General features: G+C 41.4%; 1 pseudogene; it reads left to right on the plus strand.

The window, feature by feature from the left end:
* The first annotated feature begins 9518 nt into the window (after positions 1–9518).
* LOC115872306 lies at positions 9519–10398 on the plus strand (annotated as a pseudogene).
* The last annotated feature ends 3577 nt before the right edge of the window (positions 10399–13975 follow it).

A 13975-nucleotide genomic window follows, 5' to 3' on the forward strand; every position in this document is an offset into this window, starting at 1 on the left:
CCACCTCCTTACTGGGCAGTTAGTTTTTTCTTATTGTAAGCTTGAAAAATATTGTAGATTTTAATAATAAGGCCTTTGTCTGATGATATCATTGCTGAAGGTTTTTTCCCAATCTGTGTGCTCTCTTAATACTCTCTTGGTGAATTCTTTTGATGTGCACATGTGTCTTATCTTCAGTATATCCCACATGTCAGTTTGTGACTCCTCTATATTTATATCCTTCCCTATTTTTTCGATAGCTTATGTATTCCCTGTGCCAAGTTCTCAGGTTTGTCCCAATTCCCTCACTAATGACCCTAATAGTTTGGGATTTTTCCTCAAGGTCTGTGATCCACCTTGAGTTTATTCTTGTTCATGGAGTGAGGTACGGGTCTTGTTTCATATTTATGTAAGTAGATATCCATTTTTTCCAGCACCATTTATTGAAAAGGACATCTGCTTCCAATTTGATGTTTTTGAGCCCTTATCAAAAAGCAGTTGTCAGTATGCTGATGTTTTTAATTTCTGGGTTTTCAGCTCTTTTCCATTAGTCTGCATATCTGTTGTTATACCAGTACCACACTGTTTTGACCACTGCGGCTGTATAATACATGCTAAAGTCAGGTAGAACAAGCCCTCCAATTTTGTTCTTCTTCCTGAGGAGTTCTCTGCTAATTCTGGGATTGTTCCCTGTACCAAATGAAATTAGTCATCAGATTTTCCAATTCTTTGAAGAAGGATGATGGTATTCATATGAGGATAACATTAAACTTATATAGTGCCTTAGGCAGAAATTACATCTTTACGATATTGAGTTTTTCAATCCACACACATAGGGTATTCTTCCATTTGTTGAGGTCACTCTTTGTTTCTTTAATCGTGTTTTATAGTTTTCCTCCTACAAATATTTTGGCTTTTTTAGTCAGGCATATTCCTAGATATTTCTAATTGTGATTGGCTGTTGTAAAGGGTACCACCTTTTCAATTGCCTTTTCTGTGATCTTGTCTGATGTGTATAGCAGCATGATAGATTTGTGTTTGTTAATCTTGTAACCTGCCACTCTGCCATATTCCTCTATCACTTGCAACACTCTACTTGTGGAATTGTGGGGATTTTCAATATATAAAATCAAATCATCTGTGGAAAGCGACAGTTTCTCCTCTTCCTTCCCCAGAGGAATACCTTTTATGTCTTTTCTTTGTCTTATGTTTTTAGCTAGGACCTCTAGTATAGTGATACATTGGAATCGGGACCAGGGTCATCTTTTTCTGTTCCCATTTTTCAGTGGAATTGTTTTGTCTTTTCTCCACTGATTACCAAGTTGGCTATTGGTTATTCATACAGAGCTTGTATAATATTGAGGAATTTTCCTTCCATTCCTATCTTCTTGAGTGTCTTAAACAGGAATGGATATTGGATGTTGTCAAATGCTTTTTCTGCATCTATCAATATTATGATGTGGTTCTTATAACTTTTCATGTCAATGTGGTGATTTATACTAATGATCATTTGTATTTTGAACCATACCTGCATCCCTGGTATGAATCCCACTTATTCATGGTGAATTATTTGTTTTATATGCTTTTGTATTCTATTAGCCAGTATTTTCTTAAGGATTTTTGCAACAATGTTCTTTAGGGATATTGGTCTGTAGTTCTCAATACTTGTGGAATCCTTGCCCACTTTAGGTATCAGAGTTATTCTAGCTTCATAGAAAGAGTTTGGGAGTTTCTATCTTTTTCTATGTTCTGGTAGAGTTTGTGTAGGATTGGTGTCACATCATCCCTGAAGGCTTGGTAGAATTCTCCTGTGAACCCATCTGTCCCAGGGGATGTTTTTGTTGGTATTCCCTGTATAACCTTATCTATTTCTTCTACTGCTTTGGGTTTGTTGAGGTTCTTGACGTCCATCTAGGATAATCTAAGGAGAGATTGTTTCCTAGTGTTTATTAATGTCTTCAAAGTTGTTGAATTCGTTAGAGTACAAACCTTAATAGTACTCTGTAATTATCCTTTTGATTTCGTTATGGTTCATTGTAATGTCCCATGTTTCATCCCTCATTCTTGCTATTGGAATTTGTGCCTTCCTTTCTTTGGTTAGTTTTGTCAGCGGTCTATCAGTTCTGTTAATCCTTTCAAAGAACCAACTTTTAACTGCATTGATTTTTTCCATAATTTTCTTGTTTTCCTTCTCTGGTGTCTCAGCTCTGATTTTAATATTTCTTTCATTTTGCTATTAGTATGATTTTTCTGTTGTCTCTGTTCTAATTGTTGTAAGTTTTGTGCCAGCATATTAACCATAAGAATCTCTTACTTGTTCATGTGTTCACGTATTGCTGTGAGCTTTCCTCAGATCAATGCCTTTGCTGAATAGAGAGTTATTAATCCTGAAATTGTTTGCCCTTGTCTTCTTCACTGTCCTTTTGCTGATTTCCGCTTCAAGGCATAGTGATGGGAGAGAGAAGTCTGTATAATCTCTGTGCTTGAATTTACTCAGGTTTGACTTCGTTCCCAGTATGTTGTCTATCTCTGAGTATGTGCCATGTGGTATCAAAAAAAAAGGTGAGGTGTTGCTTTTTTTGTGTGCAATTTGGTGGAAAGCTCTGATAATATCTATCATGTTATGTTGTCCTATTTTGCTGTTTAGACTTGTAGCCTCTTTGTTACGTTTCTTTCCCTGTGATCTGTCTTTTTTCAGAAATGGTGTATTAAAGTCACCTAATATAATTGTTGAGCCTGTGATATCTTTTTTCACCTTTTGGGTTGTTGGATTTACAAATTTTGTGGGTCTCATTGGATGTGTATATATCGATTGTGCTCACTGTTCCTGGTCTACTATTCCCTTGAGCATTCTATAGTGCCCCTCCTTGTCTCTTATTATGGTTTGTACTTTGAGTTCAATTTTTTCATAGATTAAGTTTTCTACACCTGCTTTTTTTCGTCACCATTTGTTTGGTATAATTTTCTCCAGCCTTTAATTCTCAACCTGTTTTTGTCTACAAACTTGAGATGAGTCTCCTGCAGATAGCAGATTGGTGGGTTATGTTTTCTAGGCCAAGTTATTAGCATCTGCCTTTTAATAACTGAGTTCAGTACACTGATATTCTGTGTTATTACATCTATCTGTGGACTTTGTGATGTCACTTGTACCTTTTTTATTGGGTGTTTTCCTACCTACTTATCTTATCAGTTTGACTTGTGTGCGTGTGTGTGTTTCATTCTTGCCTTTTCTGCACTGTAGAGCTAATGCTATTCTGGGGGCTGTTTTCTCTTTGTTTCCCTCTGGGTGCATTTGTTCTTTGTGTCAGTCTCGTATTTGTGCTCAGTGAGTGTTGATCATCTGCCCTTATTGCGTCGGCAATGATCTTTTGTAGGGCTGGGTTTCTTTTTATGTATTTTTGAGTTTTTCCTTGTCTGGGAAAACTGTTACTTATCGTTCTATCTTAATAGATACTTTGGCCAGAGATAATATTCTTAGTTTTGTTTTACTTTCCTTAAATTTTTGGAATATGTTACCACACTCCCTCCTCTTCTTCATTGTGTCCACTGATAGGTCTGAAAAGATTCTTATTTGGGTTGCTTTTTAAGTGACTATTTGTTTTTCCCTAGCTGTTCTTATGATTTTCTTCTTTTACTCATATTTTGATAACTTAATTATTATGTGTCTTTTGGACTGCTCCTTGGGATTCAGTCTGGTTGGTCTTTCGGCCTCCTAAATGTTTTCCTGATTTTCATTTATTAAGCTCGTATGTTAGACAGGGTTCTCTAGAGAAACAAAACCAGAATGCTAATATTTTTTTATATTTATCTATCTATAACATAATAAATGAACAGTTAATTAATCTATACAGCAGTACAAATGACTCAGTGCAACTCACTTCTATGAGATTGCTGTGAGACACTGGCAGTTCTTCAAGCCTTGATGGCCGCTTCACTTATTGTCTTATTCGACTGCTTTACCCGTTTGTTGAAGTCTGCCTCGTTATCTTTGAGGTCACTGGTGCAATTCTCTGCATCCTCATGTCTGTTGGCAAAGTCTGTTAATTTGCTACTGGGTTTTGCTCTTTCCTCCCTTAGGTCTTATATTTCCCTTTGGTGCATTGCCTCTAACTCGCCTATCACTTCAGCCGCTTTCTGTATTCCTTCTTTCATATCCTGTATGAATCCAAGCAGCATTCTGAATATTTCTTCCTGTGACATGTCAATTTCTACTTCTTCTATGCACATCGTTAAGTTCATGTCTTCTTCCAGCATAGCCTTCTGTTTCCTCTGCTTTTTAGCTGAGGCTTTTGGGTCTAGCTGCTGTTTACGTATTGTTTTAGAAGATCCCAGCGCCATCTTCCAGAGTCAAAGAGGACTGGTCTCTTGGGGTATTTGTACGAGTGCTTCTACAAATTACCTACAGGTAATTGCATTGGGGGGTCAGGATACCGCAGTATTTTCCTGTGGTTTTACTCTTACCCTAGCCAACCAGTATTCTGTTATTTGGAATGTGAGTTGGATAGCCCTCTCATGAGACACTGGTTGAGTGGTTTTGGGACCATTAGGATGGTATTTCACTGGCTGGTCTCCCAGGAAGTCATAGTGGTTGGTCTCACGAGGTTTGGAGCACGTAGGATGGTGTGTGGTGTTTCCCTCTGCAACTGGAGTGCCACTGAGGGTGTGTGGGTGTACCCTCCTTGGTGTAGAGCACCATCAGTGACATGTGGAATTATCCTATTCGGATACATCGCTGTGGAGGTTGGGAAGATGTTCCAGAAAAAATGTGGAGCAGCATAGATGGCTGGCAGGAGTTCCCCCAGTTACTTGTATGTCCATGAGGTGTAGTTGGGAGATTCCCCAGCCGCTCGTGGTGTAGTAGAGCATGGAAGATTTCCTTAGATGCTTATAAATCAATAACTGTGGATGGGAGCTCCCTGAAATGGGCCGTCAGAGTTGCCCTTGTCGAAGGAGAGTGGCCTGGAATCCGGTTTGGACTTTTGAAAGGACAGAGGTGGGAGAGAAGAAAAAAAGAGAAAGGATTAAACAAAGAGAAGAGCAAAATATTTATATATAAAATAAAAACCCTACTAATAAACACACCAAAAATATGCAAAGAGAAAACAAATATAAAAACAGTCAAAAAAGAAAGCAACTAGAAGGAAAGCTTAATCTTCTGAGAGTGTTCCAAGAATGAGAAATGAGATAAAAGAAGAGGAAAAAAGAAGAAAAATCAAAACAAGAAAATAAATTAAAAAACAAGGAAATATATAGATAAAAATACCTGAGCCCTCTGCCATGCTGTGTGTAGCACTGCCTCTTAACTCGTGCAGCACTGCCACAGGGGTAGGCTGGATTTCTCCCCACTGGGTGGGCATAGTTGCCCTAGGCAGAGGTTAGGGTGCTGGAAGCCAGCAGTGGCATGTGGAAAGAAATAGAGGGAGAGGAGAGAAACAGTAAAGAAGGAAGAAAGAAGAAGAAGAGAAAATGAGAGATAGAGAAGAAAGAGAAAGAAGGGGGTAAACACAACTGTGCTTGCTAAGACTGATGGCGGTAGTAAAGAGAGAAGAAAGAGAGAAGAAAAAAATCAAGAGTAAAGAGATAGCTGAACCCTGATCACCTGAACGTGGGGCTAGAGAGGTTTAAACTCTGCATCAAGGTGGCAGTTCTGTGTGCCATTTAAATGCAGCATCTCACTGGTGCTCGGCAGTATTGCACTAGTCAGCAAGAACACCATAGTGTCCAGATTGAGGTTTCCTTAGCAGCATGGAGCTCTGTAGAGGGCTGTTGTAGCTGCCTTGTGTGGCGTGCAGTGCTCCCACATAGGGCAGGCTGTGATTCCCCCTGCTGTTTGGGTGGAGTTGCCCTAGGTAGGGGTAGTTGCCCAGAAGCCAGTAGTGGCGTGTGAAAGAAAAGAGAGGGAGAGAAGAGGGAAAAGTAAGAAAAAGAAGAAAAAGAGAACAAAACAAAACTGGACCTGCTGAGACCCATTGTGTTGGGAAAGATAGAAGGGAGAGAGAATAGAGAAGAAAAAGAATAGTAAGTAAAGAAATAGCTCAGGCCTGAGTTCCTGACATGGGGAAGACAAGTTCCAACCCTCCCTCAAGGTAGTGGTGTGGTGTGCCCGCTTGGTGTAGGGTCTGATAGGTGTTGGGCAGAATTACCCTAGAAGGCAATATCACAGCAGAGGCCAGCCAGCGGTACCCGCAGTGTTGTTGAGCACTGGATATCACTCGTATAGCTGCCTTGTGCTGTATGCAGCACTGCAACAGGGGACAGAGTTCTCTCAACCATGGGTAGGGCCCCAGGACGAAGAGGGGATGCCCCAGTCATGTGGAGGATACACAAGACCTTGCCATCTGCATGTAGGATCACTGAGGACAGACAGTAACTTCCTCCCTTGCCCATTGGGCTTGTGGAATTACTCTATCTTGTGCCTACACCGCTGATCCCTTAGTCATTCAGAGTTTTGTTTTTTCCCCCGTGACCAGCTGGAATTGAATTAAATTAAATCGGACCCCTGGCTCTGGGCTCTGGGTTGTGCTCAGTGAGAAAATGAAAATTAAGCTTGTGCCAGAGGATCTTTGTTATGTTGAAAGCCTCCAGGCTCTGTAGCTAACTTCTGGCATTCCTTAGCACAGGCTCAATATTATGCTAATATTTGTTAAAGGACTCGTTCTATCAGTTTCTCTTGGAGTTAAACAATGAGCCTGGTATTTGCAGTTTTTAATGAGAAAATATTTTACATCTTTTTTATATTGGGCTTATGGGGTGCCCTGATTTGGGGGCTGTCACGCTGAACTGGAACTGAATTTCCCCCCAGGACTATGACTGTCTACTTATTTTCTGCTACACCGTGACCTGACTCGGGTAAATTTCCTTACTTCTTTTCAATTGCTCCAAATCTTGTTACCCACGACCACCCAGACCCCCAGGCTATGAGCTTAAGGCAGCTAACAGTGCAGGGAGCTGTGGTGTGGGGACCTGTGACTTGTTTCCAGAGGTTCTCCTTGAGTCTGGGATTATGACTCCTTTTGCATGTCAGTCTGGGGTATTTGCTGGACTAGGGCATTGGTAGCTGCTCAGTCCAATGCCTGTGAACACAGCACACTGAACGTAGAGCATTTCAGTGTGTTCTTGGTTCACTGTGTGAGTGAAAATTTAAAGAAAGCAGGGCTCAGGACAGACCCTAGTACCCTGATTCTAATTTTAGGATTCTGTCTCCCAGTCTCTCTCACCTTACCTCCCAATTTTCTGGTCTGGCATCAGGAACTCTGGGCAGGTGAATCTGACTGGATGCCCTCTTCTCTCTTGTTGATACTTTTTTAGGGGGTGTTATTTGTGTCTTTGTTTCCCCTTTAAATCTGTATTTCTTTGAATGATGACTCCAGTGGGATATTTGCTGGATGGTATTGTACAATGTGATTGTCTTGTGTGTGTGTGTGTTGATTTTCTGGCCATAGAGAGTTCCAGTTAATATTTTTGTAATATTAGTTTTGTTTTTTTTAATCATTTAATTTTTCCTCTGTTGGAAATACCTTTATTTCTCCTTTATATTTGTGGATACCTTTGCTGAATATAGAATTCTTAGTTGCCAGTGTTTTTCCATTCAAAATGTGGCATATGTTCTTTCATTGTCTTCTTGACCACATCATTTCTGCTGAGAGCTAAAAGCTTATATATATAAGTTATAATTTTGGGGTTATTGTTCTTTTTCCTCTACCTGTTCTCAGGATTCTATTTCCTTGAATTTGAATAATTTGACAAATAATGTCTTGAAGGTTTATTCCTGCTGAGGTATATCATATTTTGGGTTCACTCTGTTTCCCAGATAGTTATTTTCTCCTCATTTATGATATTGGGGATCTTTTCTTCCAAGAATTCTCTTATAATTTTATTTGTAGAAATGTTTGCTTCTTCCTATTCCAGGGTCTCAGTGAGACTTAGGTTGTTTCTCTTGATGGTGTCCCACATTATTATGTATATTTCAGATTTTTTTTTGCTTTTTTAGTTGATTGTTTCTTTCATTGTCTGTAGTCCAAGTAGTTGTCTTTAAGTTCACTGAATCGAATTTCTTATTCTTCCATTATTTTTTTTTCAATTCAAGTACCGGTCTTTTTTTTTTTACTTCTGTTATCTCCTTTTCTAACTTCTGGGATTCTATAGCATATGAGGTTTTTAGAATTTCAACTTTGTTTTCAGGAGCGATCCCTAGATCTTTGGTATAGTATAAAGCATCATTCTTTTATATTATCTTTCTGGTAGCTACAGAGCTTCTCTTTAAGTGTATTCCATTGGGTTTTGGTTATTTTCAGTTATTGAATTATGTTTTCCTTGATTTTTTTGTGGTTACTGCTGTTGACTGTTCTTTCCAGGGCTTGACCATACAACTGTAAATGATACGTGTGATGCTATGCTGGGTTTGTAAGGCAGGTTGATTCTTTGGGTTGGAGAAGAAAGATATAGTAGAGCAGTGGTTCTCAACCTGTGGGCTACAACCCCTTTGGGGTTCAAACGACCCTTTCACAGGGTCGCCTGATTCATAACACTAGCAAAATTACAGTTATGAAGTAACAACGAAAATAATTTTATGGTTGGGGATTACCACAACATGAGCAACTGTATTACAGGGTCACAGAATTAGGAAAGTTGAGAACCACTGGAATAGAGGGAGCTGGAAATCTTATTATTTGGAGAAATGGAAAGAGTGATTAAGTTGCGTAGCTAGGGAAAGTGATGGAGGGTTCATGAGACTAGGGTATATGTGAGAGTAGTGATAATAGGTAGTCTTCTGAGTAAATTCAATATTTTTATACACATTTTATACATATAGGAAAGGAGCTTTTAGGAGCTATAGTAGTACTTGTTAATTTTTAATGTAGAAGTGTATTTCACTAGGAAAGGGAGAGGGGTTCTTGAGATAGTTGTGAATGGGGGAAATGGAGAGTGTAAGGTATTGCACAGATCAACTTACGATAGAGTAAAAAGTATGCACAATCTGAGTGTCAAAAGAGATGTACATGCGTCTGTTTGAGGTGAGTAATCCTGAGAGCTAAATATTCTTAACTCTTTGAACAAAGGCCACTCTTTCAGTTTCTCTCTAAGTTTATTTCCCCTTAAAATGGTCCCCTATTGTGCTCTAGGAGATTGACGTGTGGTGGGAGGGTCTGTACCATTTGTCCCTTTGGGGAGGTGAGTGCAGTCCATAACATGGGCTTACAGTGATAGACCTGATATTCAAAAGTATACACAGATCAGCCTATTAGCTAATGAAAGAAATGTGCACAGGCTGACGGGAAAAATGACAAAGAAGTGTCTGTTTTGGGTTGGGATTTCGGAGAGCTAAATATTCGTATTTTCTTGTCAAAGGGTCACTCTCAGTTTCCCTTTAGGATTCTTCCCTCAGGAGAAGTGGGTGGTGCCCTTTTGTGCTCTTAGAGAAAAGAAAGTGCTGAGAGTGCTTGGACCACCTCCTCCTTCTGGGATATGGTCTAAGCCAAGGGTTTGTGACACAGAGGTCTTTAGTCTAGAGGTAGACACAGATTATCCTATTGTAAAATATGGGTATGTAGAAGTCATCAGCCAAGAGCTTTGCCTCTGATTCAGGGGAAGCCTGGATATTGCAGTGTTAGATGTGTGAGATATTGGTGAATCTCAACTCAAAGAAAAGAATCTGCCTTGGGTAAGCATGATCTGACAGAGAGGGTACACAGAGACCTTGGTGTTAAGACTGAAACTTATATGTAGAAAACTTTAGCACGCCCATAACAAAAGAAGAATTTGAGACCCTTTTTAGGAAGATTGCACCAATGGCAAAGAAGGAAGCTCCAACTCCCCCTCCCCAAATGGAAGCCAAAACAAAGATATTAAAGGCTAAGAAAGCCATACTGAACATAGTCCACAGCCACACAAAATAATATCAGCATGTTACCCACCTTACTGCAGCCCAAGATCCCAAGGTTAAGAAAATAGCCCATGTACCCTGAGAAGAGAGCCACCAGGAGAAATAAGCTTGACCCTAGGAAGAGCACCACCAGGAGAAATAAGCTTGGCCCCTATGCCATCATCAAGTTCCCCTTGGCCATGGAATCTGCCATGATCAGCGATAACAACACAATTGTGTTCATTGTGGATGTCATGGCCAACAAGCATCATATCAAACAGGCTATGAAGAAGCTCTATGACAATTATGTAGTCAGAGTCAACACCTTGATCAGGTCTGACATCAAGAAGCAGGATGTTTGACTGGCTCCTTACTATGATGCTTTAGATATTGCCAAGAAAATTAGAATCATTTCAACTGAGTTCAGCTGGCAAGTGCTAAATATGTTTTCAATACATTACAAAAAGAGAAGAAATACAGATGGTCATCAAGAAATGTCCAACTCAGTAAAGCCAAGGGCCAAATGCCTTCACAAGGAAATTCTATCTAGTGCTTAATGAAGAGATTTCACGACTTCTACACACAATATTGGTGAATGCAGAAAAAGACAGTAAATTCCCAAACTCATTGAATAAAGTAAGAATAACTCTGATACAAAAATCAGGCAAAGACCCCACAAAGTAAAAATGCTACTAACCAATGTCTCTCATGAACATAGATGCAATAATTCTCAAGAACATTCAGGCCAATAGAATCCAACAACATATGAAAACTAATCATAGTCAAATGAGATTCAAACCAAGAATGAAATGATAGTTCAGCATTCAAAAAACTATTAATGGAATCCACCAAATAAGCAAAACAAATAATAAGAACCACCTGATCATATCAATAGATGCCGAAAAAGTATGCAATAACATCTGACACCGTTTCTGATAAAAAAGAGGAAACATTCATTAAAAATAGGAATTAAAGGGAAATTACAGAACATAACTAAAGCCACATATTAACTCCTCTGGCCAACATCATGCTCAATGGGGAATAATTGCAAATCTTTTTCTGAGAATAAGAACTAGAACAGCATGCCCCCCTATCATCACTCTTATTCAACATCATGTTGGAAGGATCAACTAGAACCATTAGATAACAGAAAGAAAACAAGGGAATGCAATTGGGCATAAACAAAGTAAAACTCTCCTATTTCAGATAATATGATTTTATATAGGGAGAACTCCAAGGACTCCACAGAAAGACTGTAGTAAACAATTGCGGGTTTTCATAAAGCAGCAGGATACTACATTAATAAACAGAAAACAATTGGGTTCCTATGTACCAGAGAAGAGAGTTCTAAAAAAAAAGATGTCAAGAAAACACCACTTACATTGGCCACATAAAAGATGTAATATTTGGCAATAGTAAGCAAAAACTTAACCAAAGAAACAAAAGTTGGGCACAAAGAAAACGACAAGACATCATAACATGAAACCAAAAGAGACTTACATAAATGGAAGAATATACCATTATCGAAGAAAGGAAGACATATTATTGTGAAAATATCAATACTACCTAAAGCAATCTGCAAATTTACTGCAATACTGATACCAAACCCAACTTCATTATTTAAGTAAATGGAAAAAACGAATTGCCAGCCTAATATGGATAGGAGAGAGGTGCAGGATAGGCAATGAAACTTCTCAATTAGAAGAACATAACAGGAGAACTTTTATTAGCCAATCTCAAGACCTAATACACAGCCACAGTAGTCAAAACAGCTGAGTACTGGTACAGTGATAGATAAATAGACCAATGGAACAAGAGAGAAAACCCAGGACCAAAAACATTAAATGGGAAATGGCCACCCTCTTCAACAAATGGTGCTGGAAAAAGTGGTTCTCCATGTATAGAAGAATGAACCAGGTATAGGTCCTTGCACTATGCGCAAAAATGAACTCAAAATGGATTAGAACCCCTAAATGTAATCCCTAGAGCTATGAGAAAATTGGGACAAACATAAGGGTTTTATTGTGGGCCATACACACACTACTAAGCATAATAAAAGAAGCATACAGCAGAAAACAAAAAGGCCCTTGTGACTTATTAAAAATAAGATACTTGGAGAAAGGGCAGATGGCGGACCAGGTGGGCCACACACTCTGAGGGCTTTTTCAAACCAGGTGGGTTTAGTGTCCAGGTAGATGAGTGGAAGGTGTCTGGTGAGTGAAAGATCCTCCTGGGACAGCACCCCACCCCCACCCCATGCATTTGTCTTGATCATGGGCCTCAGTGATCCAGTATTTGATTCTTGGGACATCTCGGGTCATCAGGCCACCGCCACCGTGGTGGTGACCAGCCATAGCACCACTCCACCCCCAGACAGGGTCCCACACCCGGAGTCACTTGACTGCTCTGCCAAGACACACGGAGCTGTGGCGGGACCCCATACAGCAGCTGCCCACTCATGGAACCCCACTAGGAGAAAAGTTTCCCTTTCCCACAATTCCCCTCTTCCCAGCTGTCAGCAATTTGCCCTTGGGACCGGGTCACTCCCTTCATTCACCCAGGGCCCCTGTAACTGACCTGTAATCTACGGGTGGCTGCCTGGGGGCCTCCACGGGGGACAATTCATCCCCATTGCTGCCAGGAACCTCGCCACCGGCATCCCGTTTGCCTGCCCGCCCGCCCCCATCACCTTAGCTCCCGGTCCACTCCCTGCCTGGAAGGCCAGTGCTGCCTACTTTCTGCAGGCACAAGTCTGCGCTTGGAGCCCATCCCACTTCTTCCCACTGTGATGCGCTTCTGCTGGAGCCACTTCAGGCAGGCCCGCACCCCTGCAGAGCCCTGTGCCTGTAGCTCAGAGCGCTGAGCCTGCCCACCCCAGCATGTTCCTTCCAGTGCAGTGGGCTGCCGCCATAGCCTGGACCCTGTGCTGCTCGTGGCGTTGGTGGCCCCAACAGTGAGCATTCCTGCCTGCTAGGGAGTTTGGTGATGCAGCTTAGCATTCCCACCGGAGCCAGCTTTGTCCGCCCCAGTACACTGCAGGGTATCCAGCACTGGCAGCTCGGATTGCTAAAACTGCCTGCCCCAGCGCATTCTCGCGGTGCAGTGGGCTGTCACCGAGCCTGGCCCAGCAATGCTCACAGCGCTAGGCCACAACAGTGAGCATTCCTGCATACTAAGAAGATTAACAACATGTCTTTGCATTCCCCGCTCGAGCTGGCTTTGTCCACTCTGGTGCACTGCGGGTTTTCTAGCGGCAGCAGCTCTGAGCGCCGAGCCTGCCTGCCCCAGCGTGTTCTTTCCACTGTGGAGGGTGGGCACAATTGCTCTCTGTGTCCTGCTGGAGCCACTGTTGTCCATTCCCAGCTCAGCCCACGTCTTTGTGGATCCTGAGCCATTCACAGAGCCAGCGGCTCAAAGAACATTCGTTCCAGCCTGCTAGGAAGCCTAGTTACATGGTTTTGCCATCCCCGCCAGAGCCGCCTGTTCGCTCTGGCTGGTTCTCACCACTGCGGCACCCTGTGGGGTCCTGAGTACCAACTTCCAAGCCTGCTCGCCCCAGCCCTTCCTTTCCTGCTGGCCTAGGAGGCAGGCGCTGTGGCTGGAGTCTCCCTCAGCATCCCTTATGTCCCCAGCCTTTTCCAGGTGGTGCAGGAGGCTCACTGATGCGGTGTCTCCTAAAGGTGTAGCCTCTGCCAACCAGCTTAAAACTACAGGCCTGCAGGGACCTGGGCAGTGCGTGCTCAATCTGAAAAGCATTTCCCCTCACATAGCCTGGCTCCGGAGCCCTACTTCAGCACCACTTCCGGTGGCAGCAAGGCCTTGCCAACCTCTGCCTTCTATTAGGCATTTTTAGAAATTGGAGGGAAAAGTTGGGGGGGAATTTATATGCTTTTTTTCATGCTGGTTTTACTTTCTTTCTTTTACTTTCTGTGATTTCTTTACTCTCCTTTTTTCTTTTTTCTTCCACCTTTTTGACTATTATTATTATTTTTTCGCTCCTCTTTTATAGGTTTTCCTTTAATTTCTCCCTTTTTCTTTTTCCTTCTTCACTATTATTATTACTTCATTTTCTCCTCTTTTATAGCTTTTCCTTTTTTCTCTCTTTCCCCTTTTTTCTTTTTTCCTCCAAAAAAA

This window comes from Echinops telfairi, unplaced genomic scaffold (assembly GCF_000313985.2).
Source record: "Echinops telfairi isolate 266 unplaced genomic scaffold, ASM31398v2 ScPeMD7_7423;HRSCAF=8461, whole genome shotgun sequence".
NCBI classification, from domain to species: domain Eukaryota; kingdom Metazoa; phylum Chordata; class Mammalia; order Afrosoricida; family Tenrecidae; genus Echinops; species Echinops telfairi.